The sequence below is a fragment of the Lygodium microphyllum genome, chromosome 11, assembly GCF_053477565.2.
Source record: "Lygodium microphyllum isolate KBCC chromosome 11, Lygodium_microphyllum_v1.1.10, whole genome shotgun sequence".
In the NCBI taxonomy this organism is placed as follows: domain Eukaryota; kingdom Viridiplantae; phylum Streptophyta; class Polypodiopsida; order Schizaeales; family Lygodiaceae; genus Lygodium; species Lygodium microphyllum.
Window position 1 is genome coordinate 40,620,896 of NC_141145.1, and position 16,146 is coordinate 40,637,041.

Below are 16,146 nucleotides of genomic sequence, written 5' to 3' on the forward strand. Positions count from 1 at the left end.
TAGGCCTCAAATGAAGAGATTTCAAGGTCTGATTCAGGGACAAAGAAAGAAAGCAAGAACTAATAATGTCAACAACTTTGTCCCTACCCAAAGCAATGGCCGAAACCTCCGTTGTTTCCACTGCAATGAGCCCGGTCATTTCAAGAGGCAATATCCCAAGCTTGGAGGAGGTATAACGTGTCTACTAGTATCATCCAAGACATGTCTTAGCAGTCCATCGGAAATGATGTCTAGAAAGCTCAGCTCTGCACTCCCATGGAATGATACGGGACTTGCGATCTAGGTCTTCCCACGTCTGCCACGTAGCGGAAGTATCCTGGCCGTTCCCACTTAGGATCGACCGGAATTAGGGTTTTCCTGATTGGTCATTACCTAATAGCAACTAGCGTCGGACCCAAGCGAACTACTTTACGCAGAAACGCCAGGTCCGAAGTGGATTCACGCTGCACTTGGTTCAAGGAGAATGGGAAACGAGAGGGATGCAAAGCTCAACCTCTCTGCCATAAGGCACGGTCCCATTCCGTTCCCCTAAAACAATGTAAATCGATTAAGACATAACTCTAGGTCATCGCTTTCGTTATTCGTTTTCTTTGACGATCATCCCGTTGTTCTTTGAGAAAAGTTCCCGGCTAACCGGGACCACCCAACCGCACGAAGGACCTATGGCCCATCCTCCGCACTTTCCTCGGTTTGTTTTAGTTATGTAATTATCTAACACATTAATTTGACATGTAACAATTAGCTTCTTTAATTAATCCGTTAAACACTGGTTCCTTCACGTAATCTTATCAGGTGACATAGAAAAACAATATCAAACAAGTTCTTTATTAACATATCATCATTTTTATCTTTGAAATACAAGGAGTTCCGCCCGTAGGCTTGTCCATAATCTGCCTGAAGGCTATCCAGTAATCCACAGTGATCACTATTCCAAGCTTCTGCCCATAGACTAGTATGTGGGCCTCGAGATCCAATCCCGAGTCACGTTAGCCTCTTATGCAGGACCCGGAAGGCAAGGGATTTACGGACAGAGCCCCCCTGGCACCCAAGCGTCCTCCTGCTCCAAGTAGAGCTCAACAGAGATACCTCTTGCGACGGGTTCGGTCCAAGTTCCCGGCGCGGTCAACAACCCCCTTGGTTAGGGTCAGGGAGGCAGTCGGGGGTAACTGAAATTGCCTCTCTCTTTAGGCCTTTAACCTGAAGTATAGGTATTCATTTAATTTGTAATTCATAATTCAAACAGTGCTCTAAAATCTCTAGCAAGCACAAACATTTTCATTAATCGACCATGTTGTTTGGCAAACAGCTAAGGAATTATTATTTCATTTTGAGTGTATCAACACTCGTTTCCAAGGTGTCTTGTAACTTGGCGAGATCCTTTATATTCCGGGTTAGGGCGTACCTTATTAACCCAACTTGGTCAACCCTAAAGTTCATTAGATACTTTAGTTTTCGGTTTATAACTTTCCTTATTTAGAAGGATATCCAAGAATACGTCCTTTTGCAAGATAACTTGCGTAAGGATCTGCCATCCTTGTTGAGGGTATTTACCCTTTCTCCTTGTGAATCAATCACAACACTAAATGACTTCGTACTTGCTGCGCAAGTCCTGCGATGAAATAATCCATTTTAGATTCTTTAAGCTGACGTATGTTGGACCTAGGGTTTCATTTTAAGAACCTCAGGGACAACCCTAGTTCTTTTACCTTTACGAAATTAATTGACCCTACAATCAGGGAAGGTAGTCAAGTGCTTAAGGTATAAACGTTTCTTTGGTCTTTAAATCATTCCCAAGGCATATCTTGCAGCATGGTATTTCTAAATTTAGATTGATTTGGTTATCTTTTGGAAGGAAATATTGATCACCTCGGCACGATTTGTTATCCTTGTGACAATTGATTTTTCACTCCTAAACGTCATTGCTTTGTGGTAGGTAAATTCAATTTAATCTTCCTTTTTCCTTGCAAACGAAACTTATGCCAATTAACATTCTTTTCCTTGCCAAGATATGCAATTAGCAATTATAACTTCCTAGTAATTTGAACAACGTAAAAAAAACCTTTCATGAATGACTCGTTGCAAAAAGAATAGGGTTAATGGTGCAAGATGCAACTTTTATACCTTCAGGAATTTAACTGAAATAAACTACTATAGTAAGTAGATAATCTTATTCGTAATTCGTTATAAATGCATGATGCTATTCGAAGGAAACTACGTTCTATACATTATCATTTGTTCAATTAAACTGAAATCCTTCATTGTAAATAACTCGGAAAAAAATATATCCTATCCTTAACAATTTATCTTTACATGATTTGACTAAAAACCCGATATAAAATAAAGAAGGAAAAACCTGGTTTTGGGGTGAGATATCCACATGTATACCGGGAGATGACCCTCCCGCAGCTACTCCTTGAACTTTCTTAGGTGGCATCGCAGTTCGAACGTAAAGGCAACTTTTACTCTTTCTTTCAGATTTCCACCGTCTCTATCTCGAGGCAAGAAGTTGTTCAAAAAGTTTACCACGAGAAGGGATAATAAGACCTCTAAAATCTTAGCTTCTTCGAAGAGGAAAAGGTTTATAAAGCTTAAGAGAAAAAGGGTCTATAGGATATAATCACGGTGGAAAAAGTTATGTGTGAATGTGGCTTCACAACATCTATGAAAGCCCTTGGGAGATCTTTGGCACTGGAGTGAAAGTGCTTAGGGGTTTTTTCAAACCCAAAGGAAAATTTGAAAGACAATATAAGGGTTTACAGTATGGGGAAAAAGGCGTGTAAGTAGAAAGGGGACACAGGGTTTTTTTAAAAAAAAGCTTAGGGGTGTATGAAGTAAAGAAATATGAGGGGTAAAACACGGGGTTTCAAAGAAAGATGGGACTTATGGATTTCGGCACGGGGATTAAGGGTTTTTGAGGTCAAGGGAATTTGGGCTAAGGTGGCTTTCGAGGGATGCTAGGGGGGCAAAAGGTTTCTAAAGGTTAGAACCGGGAGGGAATGAAAAGGGTAAGGAAGGGTATAGGAAGGGAAACTTGAGGGTTTTTAAAAAAAAACCAGGGGGAGGGGGGAATGAAAAATCACAGGAAAGGATATGAGGGGGTGAATGGGGGCTTGATTAGCCCCCCCTTAGGAATCTTCTACAAGGAAGCTTCCTTTATTACGTGGCAGGAGGGGGAAAAAGACAATCTAGCAGTGGGGGGGATGAGAAGTCTGACGGTGGCACTGTGGAGAGGGAAGCTGGAGGTGATAGGCGGCAGCGGCCGCGGCTGGTGGCGGCAGCAATCGAGTAGGGCGGCGTGTATCTTCTTCTTCTCTTTCCCCCTCAACCGTGTGGCCCTCCCTCTTTAAATAGGGGAGGGGAGGGAATCCTCCTCCCCTTGCGTGTCAGTATGCATGGCGAGGGGCGTGAGCAAGCTCCAGCGAGGAGCTTGCTGGCCCCCCCCCTCTATCCCCTATTGGTTCGCGGTGTCACGGCTACAGCACATGCGCCGCCATGAAGTCACAAGATTTTTTTTGTTTTTATATATTTAATATATTACAGGAGGACATCGCCAAGCACCTTTTCAAGGAACTGGCCGTGGATAGGGAGCCGCTACCCAAGGCGAAGGAAGAACCACTTGCCTTGCCAATAGGCAAATGTGCGAAGAAGAAGAAGATCCGACCATGGAAGCAGAGTTTGAAAGGGTGACAGTCCATGTGCTGCTCTTCATAAGAAAGGGCCGAATCGCCAGTTCTCGGTGATTCAAACACCGTCGAACTACCAAGGTAAAGGTTTCAAAACCTTGATTGATTATGGCAGTACACATTCCTTTATCTCACCAGCTTGTGCAAAGAGATTAGGAATAGCCACAGTAGAAGTATCTATCTTGCTTGTGGAATTGGAAAATGGTCGTGAGGTCAGTTGTACCAGGCAAACTGCTAAGGTGGAATTCTTTCTAGGAGGAAGGACGATTTCAGTCAAATTCAGAGTCATGAGTCTAGGTATCCATGAGTGTCTACGTGGAATGGATTGGCTTAAGCCTAATGACGCCCACATTCATTGTGGAAAGGGCCAAATTTCCTTTCGAAACTTTGAAGGGGAATTGGTCACAACTCAAGGGGAAGCTGGGAAGCCAAAAATTCAATTGGCCAAAGCATCACAGATTATAAAGGGAGTCAAAAAAGGACTACTGTCTACTTGATTAATCTCAACAAGTTAGATCAAAAGCAGGAGTCTAGTGAAGGACCTTCATGGCTAAAGAAATACGCGGATGTATTTCCTGAAGAGTGAACAGAACTCCCGCGTCAAAGAGAAGTGGATCATGAGATCAAGCTAGTACCAAGAGCTGCGCCAATTGCAAAGAGACTTTATAGAATGTCCATACCGGAAGCAATTGAGCTAAAGGAACAACTCAAGCAACTGCTAGATCAGGGCTACATCCATCCTAGAAGTTCACCATGGGGAGCTTCAGTACTGTTCCAGAAAAAGAAAGATGGAATGCTTCGACTGTGTATTGATTACAGAGGGTTGAATCAATCAACTGTCAAGAACAAGTACCCTATTCCTAGGATAGATGAACTTCTTGATCGTCTTCAGGGTGCAAAGATCTTCTCCAAGATTTATCTCAGGTCTGGTTACTATCAGGTAAGAATCAAGGAAGAAGATATTCCAAAGAGGGCCTTCAACACAAGATATGGGCACTTTGAGTTCCTAGTTATGTCATTCAGGCTTACGAATGCGCCTGCCACCTTCAATAGGTTAATGCATGATATTTTTAGGCCATATCTTGATGACTTCGTACTCGTCTTCTTCGAGGACACTTTAGTCTATTCCAAATAGGAGGAAGATCATGAACCCCAACTTCGGATTGTCCTTGAGACAATGAGGTCACACAAGCTGTATGCTAAGATGAAGAAATGTGCATTCTTCAAGCATCAGATTGAATATTTAGGATTCATCGTATCAGTAGAAGGAATCTTAGTGGATCTAGCCAAGGTTAGAGATGTGCTAGAATGGCCAATACCAACAACTGTCAAAGAAATATGCAGTTTTCTTGGGTTGATAGGATGGTATAGGGTCTTCTCATTGAAAACTATGCTTTGATTGCAGCACATCTAACGGACTTACTAAAGAAGTAAACTTCCATTGCATGGTTAACTCCCAAACAAACTAGCTTCAATAGATTGAAGCAAAGTTTGGTATCAGCACCTATCCTAAAGCTTCCAAACCTCAGTAAGGAGTTCGAGGTATTAACTGATGCTAGCACACTTGCCTTAGGATGTGTGCTCATGCAGCAAGGTCATCCTATAGCATACTCTTCAAGGAAACTAAAGAGTCATGAGAAGAATTATGCTACCCATGGTCTAGATTTGTTAGCTGTCATCCATGCCCTAAAGCTTTGGAGACACTACCTATTGGGTAACAAGTTTACTCTAGTGACTGATCATAAAAGTCTCAAGTGGATCTTTACCCAGAACAAACTCAACATGAGGCAACGTCGGTGGATTGAAGTGCTGGAGGAGTATGACTTTGAAATCAAGTACCGACCTGGAAAGGAGAATGTAGTTGTGGATGCACTTTGTCTTAAGGTATTCCTTAATTCTCTAATCTTGCAAAACCCATCAACAGCTAGATCTCTAGCTACAAAGGTATCCATGCCAAACAACCCAATACTTGAGCTAGCTAGAGAGGAAGCATGCCATGATCTAGCCTATCAAAACATGCTAAGGGATATCTCTATCAAAGACCAGAACCAAAAGATACTGGCTAAGTATCATGAATTCTCTGTCAATAGTGGACTTGTCTACTATAGAACGAGAGTATGTATACTGGCAAGCCAATCACTTAAGCATAAGATATTGTGGGAAGCACATGATTCCCCTTTCTCGGGACATCCTGGCTATGCCAAGACTCTCAATGCAGTTAGGAAGAGCTACCTTGGGAGAGGCTTAAAGGTGATGTTCTCAAATATGTCATTGAGTATTTTTCTTGTCAATGTATCAAAGCCGAACATGTCAAAATGCCAAGGAAGTTGCAACCACTTAACATTCCCCAAATGAAATGGGAATTCATCAGTATGGACTTTGTGGTTGGCCTACCCCAAATTCAGGGAGGATATAACTCCATCATGGTTGTAGTTGACATGCTTACTAAGGTTGGACACCTTATTCCAGTAAAGACAAACTATAAAGCTTCAGACATTGCAAGGTTGTTTATCCACGAGATATTTAAGCTACATGGGTTACCCAAAAGAATCATTAGTGATCGTGATTCTCTCTTCATATCACACTTCTGGAGAGCTATCTTTGAAGCCATTGGGACTCAAATCTGTTTTAGCATAGCTTACCATCCCCAAATTGATGGTCAAATGGAGCGAGTCAATCAAGTCATCGAGGATGTGCTTAGGGCATACTGCTGTCGTGAACCAAAAAGGTGAATTCAATACTTGCCTTTGGTTGAATTTGCCTACAATGCTTCTTACCAACAAAGCATTCAGATGACCCCTTTTCAAGAATTTTATGGTCATGACTGTCGAAGTCCCCTAAACTTCTCAGATCCAACCTTGAGGGTTGAAGCTTCAAGGCAAATGTTGGAAGAGATGGATGATCAAATAAAGTCAATAAGACAGGACATCCAAGCCGCCAAGGATAGACAGAAGGCATACATGGATTTGAAGCATCAAGATAGATTCTTCGAGGAAGGAGACATGGTCCTCATTCGTGTACATCCAAAGAAGAGTTCTCTATCTTTAGGAGATTTCAAGAAGCTAAGTCTAAGGTATTGTGGACCATACAAGATTCTCAAGTGCCTAGGACCTAATGTTTATAGATTGCAACTCTCAGAGAACCTAAAGGTTCATAATGTATTCCATATCAGCCTATTGAAGAAGTATGTACCTATTCCTAACCACGTACTTGATGACCAACAAGTTGTAATACCTAGTCAAGGAGTCCTTGAACTAAGGCTTGACAGGATCTTAGATGTTAGGGAGAGACAACTGAGATCCAGAACCCTGAGAGAATGCCTCGTCCAGTGGAAAGATTATCCCAAGGAGGATGCCACCTAGATAGATGAAAGCACTCTCAACCATCAATATCCCCAGTTTATCTCGAGATGAGGACATTTTTATTCCCTCAAGGGGGAGAGAATGTAATATTTCCGCGATAATATTTCTAAATCCCATGATACTCACACGGTCTCCACAAGCAAATCGAGACTTAGCACTATGGATTATTGAAAATCGGTGCTCTTCATACGAACCGCCTCTTAGGATGCCAAAAGGATAATTTTTTTAGAAATAAGGAAAAAAAAATTATCCCTCTCTCCCCCAGCCAACAGTCGTGCTGGAGGAGAGGGATATAGCAAGGATGATTGAGCATCCTTGTTGGATGCCAGGGGGGTGAACCCTATGCATTGAGCCACGTGGGGGGAGGGAAGATCCCCTCCCCTCATCTATATAAGATGTGGGAAGAGAGTAGGAGCGGAGGAGCCGTCACACTGCTGACGCTGTCGTAGAGGAGGAGGAAGGTTGTGAGAGAGAAAGGAACGTCGCCAGTTTCAGGGGAGACAAGAAGGAGCAAGCCGCCAGCTGTCGCAGGTCGCCGCCATCTACCGCCAACACGTCAGCATTTCGCCTTGGTTCACCATCTGCCACCCTTCCCTTTCTCCACGTGGGCCTCTATTTACCCCAGAAGCTTTAGAATCTTCTTGGGGAAGCTTCTAAGGCGTCCTTGGAAGCCCCCCTTCATGTGGCTTCCTTACAGCCTTCCTTCAGACGGGTTTTTTTAAAATCCTTTTTCACCCCCAGGAATCCAAAGACCCCCTATTGTGGTTCTTATACCCCCTGGACCTCGGGATTTTTCCATCCATTCCCTTGCAAAATCCACCTAACCCCCTTTCCGTGAGGTTTCCACACAAGTCCTCAAATCAATTCTCGTGGATTTTCCCTCCCCTAGCCGGTTTTATGGCCTTTTCTAACATTCCCCTAAGGCTATTTAACTCGGGTTCCTTTTAAATCCTCCCCACACAAAATAGCCATTTTAGCAATTCTTGTGGATTTCCCCCTCACACATTATCTTAAAAGCCCTTCCTAGGGAATTTTATAAACCCTTTCCAAAGGGGTCTTTATAACCCGGATTTCTAAGCTACCTTTTTTCCTTTTGCATACCACAAAGCTATTTTCTTTTCCCCCTTTCTGTGTAGACAATTTGCACCCCCAAAGTTTCTACGAAAGGAAGGGAAAATTCATAAGTTCCATTTCTAAGGTTCGATTCTGAAGGACGGTGGAATCACAAAGGGAGTTTCATGTAAGAAGGAGATGGCCAACATCATAAATCCGTGTCCAAGGCGGAAAGGCCGAATTCATGATGGCTCCTAAGAAGGCTCAAGGCGCAACCGCAGGAGGATCATCTCCTAGCATCCATGTGGACATTTCACCACAAGTCCAAGTTTCCTTCCTAATTTTGATTTACATCGTTATAATTCAATTGTGCATGGATCATTTATGGAGATAGGATGCATTTTTTGATTAAAATACTTTGGCTAATTTAAAAGAAATAGCCAACGATGAAAGAATTTGGTCATTGATATTTTGCAAATAAAATGAACAAAATAAAGTAAGCATAAGATTTCTATTCATTTCTAGCAAGTGGTTTTTATGCATTGCAAAGTAATGAAATTAAATTAATTAATGCCTATTTTTACAAAACGAAATTATGAATATAGTACACTTCGATTAAGCATGGAAGGAATAAACCGCATATCGCATTATTGAACATCTTTTTCGAAATGATTCTTAAAGAAAGTTACTAGCAACCGTAGGAAATTGCTAGGGCTGCATGAAGAAGATGTAACTCTAGGCAAGAGGCCTAAAAACTCAAATCAACGAAAGGTTGTGTAAGTTCAACATACGACTAATTCATTTGAAAATGAAAGTAGAAAAAGGCTGCATGTTTAAACATAAAATCCTAAAGCTTAGTAGCACGAATCTTGCTTGCATGTTATAGGATGATCAATTGGAATTATGCTATAACTTAACTTATGCTTTGATCTTAACCCAAAAAGTTAGGACTTGTAAATCAACTTATACGTAGGCAATGAATCATGTGGTTACAGAAATGGTAGCATAAATATCTTCAAGAATAGACAAGTTAAATTGGTTTAAACCTAAACGCCTAAAAACCATGAGGGACTCATTTAGGAAGGGTTAATTCAATGCAACATATCCCAAAGAGCTAACTAGGAGTTAACATGTTGAGGACGTGACCTAATCGCTCTTATTCCCAAAGCTGAAACTCCTATACCCTAAAGACTTGCCCACATTCATGGAATGTAGGGACAGTAGGACATGCTTGCGAGAAATGATCGAGGGTTTTTATCCCAAGGATCTCTCGCTAAAAAGATGAAACTCGGTTTTAACTTGGAACCCTAGGACCGACAATGTCGGCCTAATGCAATCAAGAACTGATTGTTATATCTAATCATGATTTCGTGATTATAAAACTCCATTCGATGGGTAGATAGTCCCATAGTTTTGATGCGACACTTGTGCAACAAGTTGCAGAGTCACATGATCTTGTGATTTGATCACAAGGGAATGGCCAATTCCTCGGAATGAGATTGGCAGATTCTTACGCAAGTTATCTTGCAAGAAGATGAATAATCGTCCTGATATAGTACCTTTCTTGGGTAAAGTGACTAAGATACGGGGACTAGATATTTGCTTGGAAGCAAAAGATCAATCAGTAAATTGGAATAACATATGTACTGCTATTTGAAATTAAGGTATTGATTAAGTCGGGTTAATAGGGTACGGCCCTAACCCAGGATATAGGGTTAACAAACAAACCCTTCGGGATCTTGCCAAGTCGCAATTGATCCCCGATTGAGTGCTGCATGCATTCGGAAAGAAGAATTCGCTCCTTAGCAGTTGGCCAAAATAACGACCAATGGAAATGATTGTGCTTGTAACAGTATTAAGAGCACTTTTTTGCTTTTTTTGCTCAAAGAATTAAAGGATAAAAAGATATCTAATACTTTAGGTTGAAGGTGTGAAGGGAGAGGCAACTTCAGTTACCCCCGACTGCCTGCCTGACCCTAACCAAGGGAGTTGTTAACCACGCCGGGAAGGTGGACCAAACTCGCCGCGAGAGGTCTCTCCATTGAGCACTACTTGGAGCAGGAGGACGCTTGGGTGCCAAAAGAGGGGGCTCTGGCCATAAATCCCTCGCATTCCGGGCCCTGCACAAGAGGCCAACATGACATGGGATTGGATCTCAAGGCTCGCATACTAGTCTACAGGTTGAATCTTGGATTAGTAATCCATGTGGATTGCTGGATAGCCTTCGGGCGGATTATGGATAAGCCTACGGGCTAGATGTTATAAATGTGTTCCAAAGATAAATATGATAAGCTGTTGAAAAGGAACTTGTTTGACATTACTTTTCTATGTCAAGTGATATGATTACGTGAAGAAACCAATGCCTAATAGACTAATTAAGGAAGCTGTTTAATGCATGTCCAACTAAATGTGATAGGTAATTAGATAACTAAAACAACTTGAGGAAAGTGCGGTGGATATGGCCATGGGTCCGTCCTACGGATGGGTGGTCCCGGTTGGCCGAGAACTTTTCTCAATCATGATGGATAGCAAGAGGATCGTTGAAAGAACACGAACATCAAGAGCGTGACCTAAATCTAAGCTACAATAACCCCGATTTATGCTATTTTAGGGGAACGGAATGGGACTATGCCTTATGGTAGAGAGGTCGAGCCTTGTATCCCTCTCATTTCCCATTCTCCTTGAACCAAATGCAGCGTGAATCTGCTTTAGACCTGGCATTTTTGCGTAAAGTAGTTCACTCGGGTTCCACGCGAGTTGCCGTTTAGGAAATGACCATTAGGGAAAACCCTGATTCAAGTCAGTCCTAAGTGGGAACAGCCAGAATACTTCCACTACGTGGCAGACTCGGAAAGTCCTAGATCGCAAACCCCGTAACATTCCATGGGAGTGCTGGGTTGAGCTTTCTAGACATCCTTTCTGATGGACTGCTAAGACATGTTGTGAAGACAACAGGTGGACACGTTACAAAAGAATACAAAGTTGGAGCATGCATACATAAGGTCCATTCACAAGATGGCTCTAACTCTAAATTGCTATGTGGTTGAGCACATATATGTTGACACTATGCTATCACAACCTTTTCATGAGAGAAAATGCCTATTCCTCTCCAAGCAACAATTTTTCTTTAGATTCTTCATCAATGGACTAGCCTCAAAGGATGATCAAGCTCATGAAGGGCCTCATGTAGGGCATCAAATAGATTAGACGTGCAACCAATCACCATCTAACATCTCATGAAATACTAATCCCTAATTAGTTGTGCAATCTCTTCTTGAGTGAGTTCAACTCTCATCTCTTTCAATATGCGCTATTCCCAATAGTTGTTTCAATATGCGCTATTCCCAACAGTTACATTAGCTTGTGTGGATTTTGTAGGGGATCCTTGACCCGCATGTAGTGTGTGCAATCGAAAAGCGCTATCGATTGTGAGGGTGTTCCCTATGCTTTCACTTCTGAACATTCAAATTTAGACTTTAAGCTTCTCCTTTGTTTAGCTTATGCATAGGTTCTTGATGATTAATAGGAAATCAGAAAATTTTCACCCTCTTATAGGTTGACAATATTGGTCCTTATGTTAGTAACCTCCTCTCTGTTGTTGTATACTATTTCCATTGGCATGTATACAAACAGTGCCTTCCTAGGAGTTTCTCAAGGGATACTATTATCCATCTTTTCCTCTATGATAATACAATAAGGTTACTCCTCTTTGCCTCAGGGTTGGTTGCATTGTAGCCACACCACCTTCTTGAACTTGCCACCCTACACAATTGATACATGCAATTGAAGACCGTCCTCTTGAGCTGCCTTGCAACTTCCTTTTCTATTTAGAGGATTGCACCCAAACCAAGGGTGCACAAACCAAAGATGGTCTCTAATTTGATACAGCTATGACTCTCCTACTCTCTCTTTGTGTCTCTGCCTGCCAATCCATGTTTTTTCACATGCAATAATAGTATTCTTTTTTCCATCACCACCGTAAACAAAATTGGCTCCTCAAAAATAACCTTTCATGCATTCTCTTTTTCTTAATTATCACATTTTCTTTTTAGTTGTAGTCCATCTCTCCTTCAAACTTAACCTAAGCCCTAGAAGGTCAAGGTTTAAAATACCATTTTTGTATATAAAAGAGATCAGTCAACTTGTGAATCACACTTTTCTTATACTCTATCCCCTTGTTGCTTGCTCCATCGTATTGGTAATAGCCCAACTTGTGTAACACTCAGAGTCTCATACAACCTCAAGCACTTCTAAGTGTTCTTCATGTTCACCCTATAGTCAATTTTTTACTAGCATGCATGCTATTCCATGTCTCTCAACGTTTTTTTTAAAAACCCCACTTGTGCTATCATTCTCAACTTATTCCTTTCAACTCAAAATTTACCCACCATAAGAAGCAGCCAAATTTTTCACATAGAGGATGCTAGTCCTCATGATGTCTACCCCCTCCAAATTTGCACATCCTCTAGATGTGCCACCGATGCAACCACCCATGTCAAATAACAAATAATAAGTTATTTATTCATCATGTGCATATGTAAGCATCCACCTCAATCATAGATAAATGTCATAGTTTGTTGCACAACTCTAGCATGATACCAAACACCCCATCTTGGGTCATAAGGCCTTGGGAGTGCATCATACAATCCTAGATTTTGAACGTCCATATATAATTTCAAAATGCACCCATCAATAAATATAGAGAAAAATGCTTACTCTTTCAGAATCCATCGCATGGGAAGCTACTTCTCCTCACCCTTTTAATGCACATCGAGCATAATCTGAGCATCTGTAGCCTCCAATACACTTTGAGCATCAATAAAAATATCGAGGCATGCTAGATCATCAAACATCTCTACTTTTTGTGTCAAGGAATCAAATAAATAATTCAAAACATTCTCCCCCTATGAAGCATCACATCAAGCATCCTTTATAGGCATTGCCTTTAGCTCATGAACTATCTCATAAACTACAAGTGTCTCATGCAAATCATTTGCATCTAGCAAGTCACTAATATGCCTATGCGTCCCTACATCAAGTAAAACATGATCTTCATAAGCCTCTTCATAGGCACTAAGAAAATCCTTATTTGCAATGGTAGACTCCTCCACTACATGCTCTTCTAAGGCATCTATGCTATGACTAGTGAGCATAACAATAGTCTCGACTACATCCAATAGTAAATGAGCCTCATATGCTTCCTCATAAGCACTCAAAAAATTTGAGTATGTGTTGTCCATCTCATTTCATTTCAGCTCGTATAAGGTATCTTCTACATGGGTACTCAAAGCCTCAATAGTATTTGAAAAACATCATCTATGTGATGACTCAAAGCATCCATAGTAACTGAAGAGATATCATCAATGTGGAAGCTCAAAGCATCATTAGTCCTCACTGCATAAGCCTCCTCTAGATAGAGCAATTTGTATTTTTAGTATAGTCAATCACTACATACGTGCTCAACTCCTCAATAAGCACAACAAAAAAATCTATAATAGGTTAACACTTAGCATCTAAAGTAGAAAATAGTGAGCCCTTGAAAAAAACATGTGCTTCTTCTATCAATTCATCCTTCTTTAGCTACATTTTCATCCTTAGGTCCTCCTCTTCCCACATCGTTTTATCTTGCTCTTTCTATTTTGCCCTTTGTTGATAATTGTATGCCCTAACAAGCCTTGTGCATAAATTCACAAATTTCTTCTAAAAATCATAAGTCAAATAAGTTACATATCCAAGATCAATCATCTATACATTTGAATCCACCACTTGTTGCATCTTTTGCACACAAAGAATATTTTTATCCCTAGAATCATCGGGTGTGATGAGAGACTTAAAAGCTTCACCAAGCATTAGACATATAACCAAAAGATGCATCCCAATTGTATCATCCACGCACCTAAGCTCATGTAACTATTGAAGATAATCCATGGCATGCTCTATATCTTGCCCAAAAAGTATCTGCACATCTACATCTATATCTATATCTATACCCGATGTTGTGGCACATAGGGTTGAAGGTCACCACAAGGGTTTGGCAAGAAAACTAGACAAGATAGATGGAAATGTGTCTTCAAGAGATAACTACATTATAGTGAATGTTTAAAGGTTCAAGAGGTACTTCACGGTCAATCACAGGGGTTTGAGAAAGCAGAGTGTATGGGGGTTCAAGAGCTTAGACTCTGGAGATGGTAGAGATAAGAGAAGGGTTGAAGGTTTCAAGCCAAGCCCTTGAAGATGTTAATAGAGCTTCCAACTGCATGTTCTTAGCAAAGATCACAAGAGTATTATCTCATAAGTTCTAACCCAAATCAAGCTTGTTTTCTTAACTATAAGAGCAATTGCAAATTATAAAATCAAGTAAAATATACCGTCATATATCATAAACAACTCTTCATCCCATCATTCATACATGATGCTAGCATGAATCAACTTTGCATGATTACATTCAATGTAGACTGTTAGGGACAAAAGCTTATGAGTCAATTACAAGGCTTGTAGGGCAAAGAGACTTGCTTCAAAGATCTAAGAAATAAGAGAAAAATCTCAACTCAAAGAGTCTTTGAATGATCTACAAACATTGCCCTGCCATAGGGACGCATAATACTTACATATTTTGACAAAAAGTCTGTTTTGGAGTAAGAAATAAATTAAAAGAATACTCTTGTAGCTAATTATCTGATTATGGTGGCTGAAGATATCAGCCCCAAATCAGCCCAAACATCTTCTCAAATTCACCTCTAATGATAGCATAAACTTCCCTTAACACGGTGTCGGTGCGTTTGAGTCGAAATTCTTCCATGGAGGTGAAGGGAGATTCAAGGAGAGGAGTAGATGGAAGAGAAGGGTTTCAAAGAAATAGAAGACATAGAAGAATACTCACAGAAAGAATTAGAAAATGCATAAGAATACTAACAGAGATGAAGCCTGTCAGTTTATTTCTGCAATATGAGAAGATAAAACTCTAATAGAAAAAAATGTGTACAAAGTAATATCTTCCTTATTGCTGCTTAGATAGCCAATCTGATGCTTCCATTGGCTCCGAAAGAGGGGTAAAATACTAGAACACTTGGCCAAAATTGTGCTAGATCACTCCTTCTTCATCTCCCACTTTGAAGTGATGTTTACTACTTGAAAACAAGGATCACGCGTCGTGCGATTTCCCTAATCTCTCTTTTACATAAAATTCTCCCAAACTAGCTAAAAGCTACATGCTTTCTTTTACATATTATCATAATCTAGAATTTATCTACAGTTTTATGGATTTTTACAAGAGATAATATCTCAAATATCAAAAATTTACTAAAACTTATCAAAAAATATAATATTTTTGAACCATGGACATTAACACTAATGTCTTAAATAGCATTGGCTCTCTAAATCAATAAGAAAGTCACACTCTAGATTTCTTTACATGGTTTGCACGTAGTGGCATGAAATCCATCCCCTTCTAACCTACACAACCTGTGGCATATGCCAAAGTCTTACGAATCTACACTATCAGAAGAAGTATCTTCTGCCATGTCAATGTCTTCATCTTCTACCTCTTCTTCTTCCTCTATGTCTTCATGCTCTTGAATTATATCCAAGTCTTCTAACTCATATGATGAACTTTCTCTTCATTTGAAGAGCTTGATTCTTTTTCCAACTATAGGTATCTTTATGTTGATCTCATCTAATTCACATAATGAATATGTAGCATTGTCATGAACGACTTTTACCACATATGGGCCAAACCAACGCTTTACCATCTTCCTAGAAGCACTGTATTGATTATCTAGGCTCCTGTCATAGAGAATCACCTAGTCATTTTCTTGGATAGCTCTTGGCTGAAGTCGATGTTGCTTATAAAATCTTCTTTTATTTTTTAGTCTTGTTATTTTTAACTTCTTAATATCTACTTGAACATCTTTAGGCCTTCTTCCTAGCTGTCATATGCACAAAGTCAGCAACTCTTCTCTACTAATGCCTTTCTCCCAAGGTAGAAGACTCCATGTGATAATAGATTCTTCAATTGGCATAACTTGTTGTTGTCCATACATAATTTCAGT